Genomic DNA, 8367 nt, shown 5'->3' with positions numbered 1-8367 from the left:
TAGGGCTCCCAGGACCGGATCAAAAGGAACGAGTGGTGCACTGGTCCAAACCGTGTTCTTTTGTGTTATTGCACTCAATATATGCAGAGAAGGGAACAGGGGCGTTGCAAATATATAACCAACTGAACAAGCACTTTTTATTGAGATGACACAAATTAAAATTGAATTTACAGCCACATCATTTTATGAAGTGATTTTTTTAAAGATTGATTTGACACAAAACCTGTCAATGCAATTCAGCAATAATAAAGTTTAATTAAGGATGCATTCCCCCGAAATATTAGTTGTCATCTTTAAATGCAAAAAGTATCAATTAAATGCTAGCATTTATTAACAGTATCATCTTTACTTCAGGAAACAACTACTGGAAAAGTAGTTAGCTCAAGCTATTAGCCAAAAAGTAGAAAACTACAATTTTGAGTCAGTAAAACTAAAATACACCATAAGTCATATTTAACTCTACACAATTATTTTGTTATGCTACTAGCTTTAATTGTTTTTAAATAGGAACTACTAAAAATGTATTTAGTCACACAATTTTTAGTCACTTAACACTTGAACACTTGAAGTGATGTAAGATTGATGAATGTATTAGGGATGATTGTAACACATTTTGCTTGCAACTCTGTGTAAGCTGTGTAAATTAATGTCATGTACAAAAATGAGTGGTGCTATATCGCAAACTACACTCTTAAAAACAATGGTTCCAACTGATTGATTGATTAGTTGATTTATTTATTTATTGCAGTGATGTCAAAGATTTTAGTCTATTTGTTAGTAAGAAGAACATTAATATTAAGAATCTAACTAATCTTTTATCCACTATAAAGTATCCATATAGAATCTATAAAGAATCTTTCCATTATAAAGGACCTATTCTCACTATTAACTAGCATGCATATTACCAGCATATTGGCTGTTTATTAGTGCTTACATAGCACATATTAATGCCTTACTCTGTATGGCCATATTTTAGATCCCTTAATACCTAAAATTAACCTTTAAGTATTAACCTAAGTATTACTAAGCAGCAAATTAGGAGTTTATTGAGGCAAAAGTCGTAGTTAATAGTGCAACCAAATATTTTGTGCAACGAAAATATTCCATGGATGTAAAAGGTTCTTCATGGAACCATAGATGCCAATAAAGAACCTTTATGTTCGAATGAGTTGTAACAATAGGTGGTTTGTAACACTATTACAAAACATAGACTTTTTTTTTTTTTTCAAATTTTGTACATGCATTTATTTTTGTTAATCATATTTCAGTGTTAATAGTTATTTAATAAACTTGTAAATCTTATAAGTTAAACAAAAGAAAATAGTGAACAGATGTTTAATTTATAAGTTGTTTACAAGCAATTATACAACTCACCCATTAGAACCATCCATATTTCCCTTTCTCTAAACTTGCTACCGTGTCAAACGTGCAGTTGAAATATTACTGGTCAGTTTGGCAGGCAAACCCTCAAACTCCAGCATTATCTCCACAACTGTCAATTTTGATATCAAGTCTATATAAATCTTATTCTAAACATCTCATGGTTAGGTCTTCCCGTCATTTCCTTTTCTCTATCCAACCCTCTCTCTTTTGTCTCTTTCCACAAAAGGACATAATGGAAGAGTAGCACTGCTTTTCTATATTGATCAGAGTGAGTCAGGTTGGGCTGTCAGTGGAAGGCAGAAAGTGCTCTAGCCGCTGACAGGCTAGAGAAAGAACCAAACTGACAGACATAGTTACCTTCAATAAAGCAGAAGAGAGAGGGGTGGGGAGCAGAATTTGGATTGTTGAGGCCAAAATGGCAGTCACAATTACCTTCAGTGCCCATTTCCTCCAGATCTTCTCAACATAACTCAGACGCCATCAAAGCCCAGCTAGCATTGATTTCCAATAGGGATGCACCGACACATTTAATTGTGCTATCTTTGAGTTTTGGGACAGGGTGCTTTTGATAGCTACAATCAATATGTGTACTTTTATAGAGAATTTATCAACATGCCATGGCCAGGACAAAACAATCTCCACCTTGACAACATGAGCCTTGACAACATCTTTTGTCACAAACTATTTTACTCCATTTATTTTAAATTATGCTTAATTTATTAGCTTTTTCAGTATATTACAACCCTGGATGATTTGCAATCATAAAAGAGAAAATAATTTCAACTCGTGTGTTTTCAGTAATGCATGTACGATGGAAGTGTTGCTGTATGTTTCCCTGCTAGCGATCCATTGTAAATGCAAATGCAAATTACTGTAAACATGTTTTTCATTTGAGGGACAAGTCAAAATTACTTTTCTCTCAAAATCAATAACACGCCACTGCTTTCTAGAGAGATTAAATTAAATTTAGCCTGGAATATTCCATCAAGAAAAGAAAAAAAAAAACATAATTTTCAAAAAGACCTGGCTGTAAATGATTACATATTACACTTGCTTTTTTTTATCCTACAAACTTGATGGAATGAATTTATATCTTCACAGAAATTATACTCAAAATTCCTGCTACTAGCAATACATTAAACAAGTCTATACTGGAAGAAAATAGAAGAAGCATCAATGTGGTGTTTACAAAAGTTAACTGTAATTTGGAGTTATTTCAAGCTATCAGACAGCCAGAGAAGCTTCCCTTCTGAGAGAGGAGAGCCTAGCAGCTCTGTTCTTCTGTTGCACTGATATCTGAATAACTGTCTGTCATGCATAACAGTGGAGTGACAGAGGAAGGAAAATCACCTGTTTTGTTTTGCATAGATAACTGTCACTCTGATAGAGCTGTCTTCATCTGACAGCTCAGCCTGACTGCAGTGCAAATATCAAACGTCACCAGGGTCATTTCTCACTATGAAAGCAATTAGCCTCAGTCTGGTTCCAGCAGCACCCTCAGTATAAACTTGTTGTTCTTTGTGCTCTGTGACAGTCCAAACCAAAGAGTGACATATTGCATTAAAAATACTCAGAAAATAAATAAAAATGGATATTTTGCCAAATTCCGCATTAAGGAGTCAAAAGTTTAACTAACAATTTGTAACAACTAGGCCTACAGAATAAGCTACATCTATCTATCTATCTATCTGTCTGTATGTCTGTCTGTCTGTCTGTCTGTCTATCTATCTATCTATCTATATGTCATCTGTCTGTCTGTCTGTCTGTCTGTCTATCTATCTATCTATATGTCATCTGTCTGTCTGTCTGTCTGTCTATCTATTTATCTATCTATCTGTCTTTCTGTCTGTCTGTCTGTCTGTCTATCTATCTATCTATCTATCTATCTATCTGTCTGTCTGTCTGTCTGTCTGTCTGTCTATTTATCTATCTATCTGTCTGTCTGGCTGTCTGTCTGTCTGTCTGTCTATCACGTAATTGTCCATAAGGCCAAAGATAATTGATGTGATTAGTAAATTTAACTGACTTCAAAAGTTAATATCCATTAGAATAGGTAAGCATGAGGTTTTAAAGCCCAAAATTAATTATTTGTGTCCTTCCAAACTTCTTTCTTTCAACAGTGAAACACACCAGTTGAGTTTTTAAAAACATTTCTGGTCATTTTTTTCCCATACACTAAAAGTGAATGGATTATAAAGTTCCAAAATGATATTATAAAGAACAATATAAGTGGTCAGTGACTCATGTGCTATTCTAAATCTTCCAAAGCTGTACAATGTGTTACAACAGACTGAAACTAGAATCTATTTGGATGTGTAAATTACATGACCAGAGTTCCAAAAAAAAAAAAAATGCATCCAAGTGCTCAGACCAGTAATAATCTATTATTTAAAAGGCCATCATATAGACGCATTGATCCAGTTATGAATACACAAACATTATTTCCCCAAGCAAAAACTTTAATTGAGGATATTAAAATGGTAAATTGTTCATTTGTTCATTTATTCAATTATTGGGGAGAACTACTGCTCAGCAGCATCAGTCATCTTATCTAGAGTAGATATATATCAGTATAACAACAGAGACGGAACAGATTAGGCAGATATGAGATTCCATTGAGTGAAAGTCCTGACTCTTCTCTTCCTTTCAGTGCTCTATAGTTTCAGCTTAATGAAGCTCAGATATGTGTAGCTCAAACTCATTGAGTTTCCATTCAGTCCTGGAGGCCAGTGCGTGTCCTTGCCTCTAACATTGAAAACCGAGTAGGCTTGCCGTTTATAGACAAAGAACCGTTTCACAAAATGATAAGAGTTATCATTGAGTAACATTTTTGGTGACAACTTGTGAAAGAGAGAATAAAAAGAAGTGGAATTCTGTTCTTATTGTGCTCAAGGTGATTAAAAATTGTGTGAATTTAAATAATATGAAGAAATATATTAAGATTAAAGGTGGTTCCATAAGAAATGGACATAACTATATGGTCTGGACGAGACCCAAAAATGAGTTGCAGATTTATTCGAACAGCAACAAATGTATCAAATTATATTCTACAGTATTTGCTGTAAACACAATGTGTTTTGTGTGGTGAATTATTTATGGCAAAATTAATAGTATTTTATTTCATTTATTTAAATTAATATCAAATTTCAGTGTTTTAACAAACAATTTTTACTTTCATAAAATGAATAATTTAGGTTTCTGTGTTTTTAGTCAGCACTCGATGTCCAATGTAAAATCAGAGTCCTGAAGCAAAACCAGTTGAAAATCACAGCTCTATAGCACCAACTCCAGTCCTCCCCCTCATATAAAATAAATATTTGTTAAACACACTCCTCCTCAAGCTCATGAAATTTGTAGAGAGGCTATGCAATGGCCTTGGCTCACTGACTACTGGATCAAGTTCATGTCAAGAAATTTAAATTTTCAAAACACTGCAAAGACGAACAACTCGCTCAGAAACATTTGCGGGTATACAAACATTGGCAGAGCTGGCCCATGGGGCTTGCTGCTCGAGGTTTCCTGGGTCCAGTGTTCCGGGCTGCTTGACACGCAGGAGAGCGAATCACGGTAAGCTGCGGAGACTGGGAGAGGCGGAGGTCAGTTCACGCCTGCAGGCAAGCTCATTTGCATGCGTTTAGGGGCGGGACCTGATGGTGCTCTGTTGCAGGCACACTCAGCAGGACATCGTTTACATAATTGATGAAATATGATAATAATGCAAGCTGGCGTTGGCTTGGCAGGCTGGAGCAGCTCCCAAGGAGCCGGGCCTGGGCGAGCCTTAGGATGTGTGGCAGAGAGAAATGGAGAGAGCGTGAGAGAGAGAGACACAGAGATTGAAGCCTGGAGCAGAGGTTTTTTTTTTTGGGAGGTCTTGTTTGTGGATTGACATTCCTCTAAAGACCACAGTGGCATCGCCAGTGGTGGCCTGGTTGCCTTTGTGTGGTTAGTATCATGAATATTTAACATACTGCTGTAAGGCACCCTGAGCCTTCAAGCTAATCTGAAGACTTATTTGTGTGGTAAACCAATAAAAATATACAACTGAAGTTTTTGGTGTACATATACCATGTCCTTATATATAGTATTTGACGTAAGTATGTATTTAGAGTACTACTGCATAAAATCACTCTAACCTGAAATGCATTCATCATATTTACTTTGAAATGTTCCTATTACAATGTAATTACACATGTAATTAATAATGAACGACATGTATTTAAAGGTGTATGAACTACATGTATAAAGGTGTAATTATTAAAGTGTAATTACGTACTGAGTAATATTTAACAACATGTACAGTACTTACTATAGAGTTAGAATTTGGTTTAGGGTTAATTGTTTGTAATTATGTACAATTTACTGTTTTTACTTCAGAAAGTACATGTAAGATATTGTAACGGGGCTGACAAAATGTGAGACGTGCGGATCCATGTGAAAGCTTTTATTAAAGCAGAAGAGGTCAGAAACACAGGCAGGGTCGAACAATGGCAAACAGGTATATGTGGCGGGCAAGACACAAGAATAATCCTAGGGCTAGCGTGGGTCAACGATCGGCGAACAGAATCAAAAGGGCGAGACTAGAGGGGATAAATCCAGGAAAACAGGCAAAGATCAAAAACCGGGAAAACAGACAAGGCAAGACTAGGCTGGGCTGGGCTGGGCTGGAAAACTAACGAGGGCTCTGTAAAGAAGCTATCACTGCTTGTGATAAGCGCATACAATACTCTGCAGAGAATGGTTGTTTGAGTGAGTGTTAAATAGTGAGTGAGTAATATGAAACAGCTGTGTGCAATCAGTACTGTGTGCAATCAGTGCAATGAATGATGGGATATGTAGTCCGGAATGATATGCAACAGTTTGTGTAGTGCGAGAGTCAATGTAATGGAAAGGGTGACGATGGTAAGCAAGCAGACGGAAGTTCATGGACCGGATTCATGGAAACAGCTGTGTGCAATCAGTACTGTGTGCAATCAGTGCAATGAATGATGGGATATGTAGTCCGGAATGATATGCAACAGTTTGTGTAGTGCGAGAGTCAATGTAATGGAAAGGGTGACCTCTGATGGTAAGCAGACGGAAGTTCATGGACCGGATTCATGACAGATATACAACAAGGAAGTGTTTCCTTGTTTTGTTGTGCTACATGCAAATATAATATATAGATATAAATACTTTTTTTTAGTATTACTATGTGATTAATATTGCTTTAAAAGTGTGGTTACAGGTATAACCTTAACGTCTACCCAAACCAAAAGAGACCATTCAAATGTGAAACTTTTTTTTTTTTTTTCTAAACATCACATTTTAAGAAATTTGGTTGCCCATTTAATCCATACTTTATGTAAAATGTAAAACTAAACTAAATGTACATAATAAGTAATGCCGTCAACATAACATTTGCATACTGAATTGCATACTTTATAATATATATGATTTTATATGTTATATATGTTATATATGTTTCTTTAAAAAAAAAAATTTCACCTTTACACTGTGCTGTGCTAATGTAAAGTGGCTCTAATGCATAATTTAATTTATACAGAACAAAAGTTGAAAACCTAAGCATACATAAACCGTTAAAGGAGTCATAGGATGCCCATTTTCCACAAGTTGATATGATTTTTTAGGGTCTTAATGAAAAGTCTGTAACATAGTTTGGTTAAAATTTCTCAATGGTAGTGTAAAAAACACCTTTTTTTACCCTGTCAAAAAAAAAAAGTTTTTGTGCCGTTTTTGTAGCATTTTCCTTTAAATGTTAATGAGCTCTGCTGACCCCGCCCCTCTCTTCTGCTCTCAGAGAGACTGTTTACTTTAGCCGAATTCATCGTGAAACTTGCTAATTAGCACATTATTAGGAAAGGCGATTTGCAAAGATTTATTACAAAACATTATACTGTAGATGAGGCTGGAGCATGAATGAGTCGCACGAACATAGACGCATTTAGGTAGATCGGGGGAGCATTCCCTTCAGAAACAAACGAAATCCACTGCGAGTTCAGCGGCTCAGATGTCGGGAGTAAATGACAACTGCTCTGTTCACAACAGAACACCTCAATCGCTTAGGAGTCATTCTTGTCTACATCTGCTCCGGCGGTGAAACAATGGCGGACTGATGACAGCTCACTCAGGGCGGAGCTAAGGTAGACGCCAGTCCAGTCTGTGCTGAAACGCTACTGTCAATCAAACTATCGTGGGAGGGGCCTGTCAGAGTGACGTCACACAGACAGGCATCTGAGATTGAAACTTGCTAATTAGCACATTATTAGGAAAGGCGATTTGCAAAGATTTATTACAAAACATTATACTGTAGATGAGGCTGGAGCATGAATGAGTCGCACGAACATAGACGCATTTAGGTAGATCGGGGGAGCATTCCCTTCAAAAACAAACGTAATCCAAAATCCACTGCGAGTTCAGCGGCTCAGATGTCGGGAGTAAATGTTCATTTACTCTGTTGTTCTGATATGTTCATATCTTCGGGGGAAGTCGTGGCCTAATGGTTAGAGAGTCGGACTCGTAACCCAAAGGTTGTGGGTTCGAGTCTCGTACCGGCAGGGATTGTAGGTGGGGGGAGTGAATGTACAGCACTCTCTCCCACCTTCAATACCACGACTGAGGTGCCCTTGAGCAAGGCACCGAACCCCCAACTGCTCCCCGGGCGCCGCAGCAAAAAAATGGTTGCCCACTGCTCCGGGTGTGTGTTCACGGTGTGTGTGTGTTCACTGCTGTGTGTGTGCACTTTGGATGAGATAAATGCAGAGCATTAATTCCGAGTATGGGTCACCATACTTGGCCACATCACGTCACTTTTACTTTCACTTTCACTTCATTATTAAATCCAACAACAGAACACCTCAATCGCTTAGGAGCCATTCTTGTCTACATCTGCTCCAGCGGTGAAACAATGGCGGACTGATGACAGCTCACTCAGGGTGGGTCTGAGGTAAGACACCAGTCCAGTCTGTGCTGAAACGCTACTGTCAA

The sequence above is a fragment of the Sinocyclocheilus rhinocerous genome, unplaced genomic scaffold, assembly GCF_001515625.1.
Source record: "Sinocyclocheilus rhinocerous isolate Xijiao unplaced genomic scaffold, SAMN03320098_v1.1 scaffold491, whole genome shotgun sequence".
Classification (NCBI taxonomy): domain Eukaryota; kingdom Metazoa; phylum Chordata; class Actinopteri; order Cypriniformes; family Cyprinidae; genus Sinocyclocheilus; species Sinocyclocheilus rhinocerous.
The sequence above is the reverse complement of the archived record's forward strand: the minus strand, read 5'-3'. Positions refer to the sequence as shown.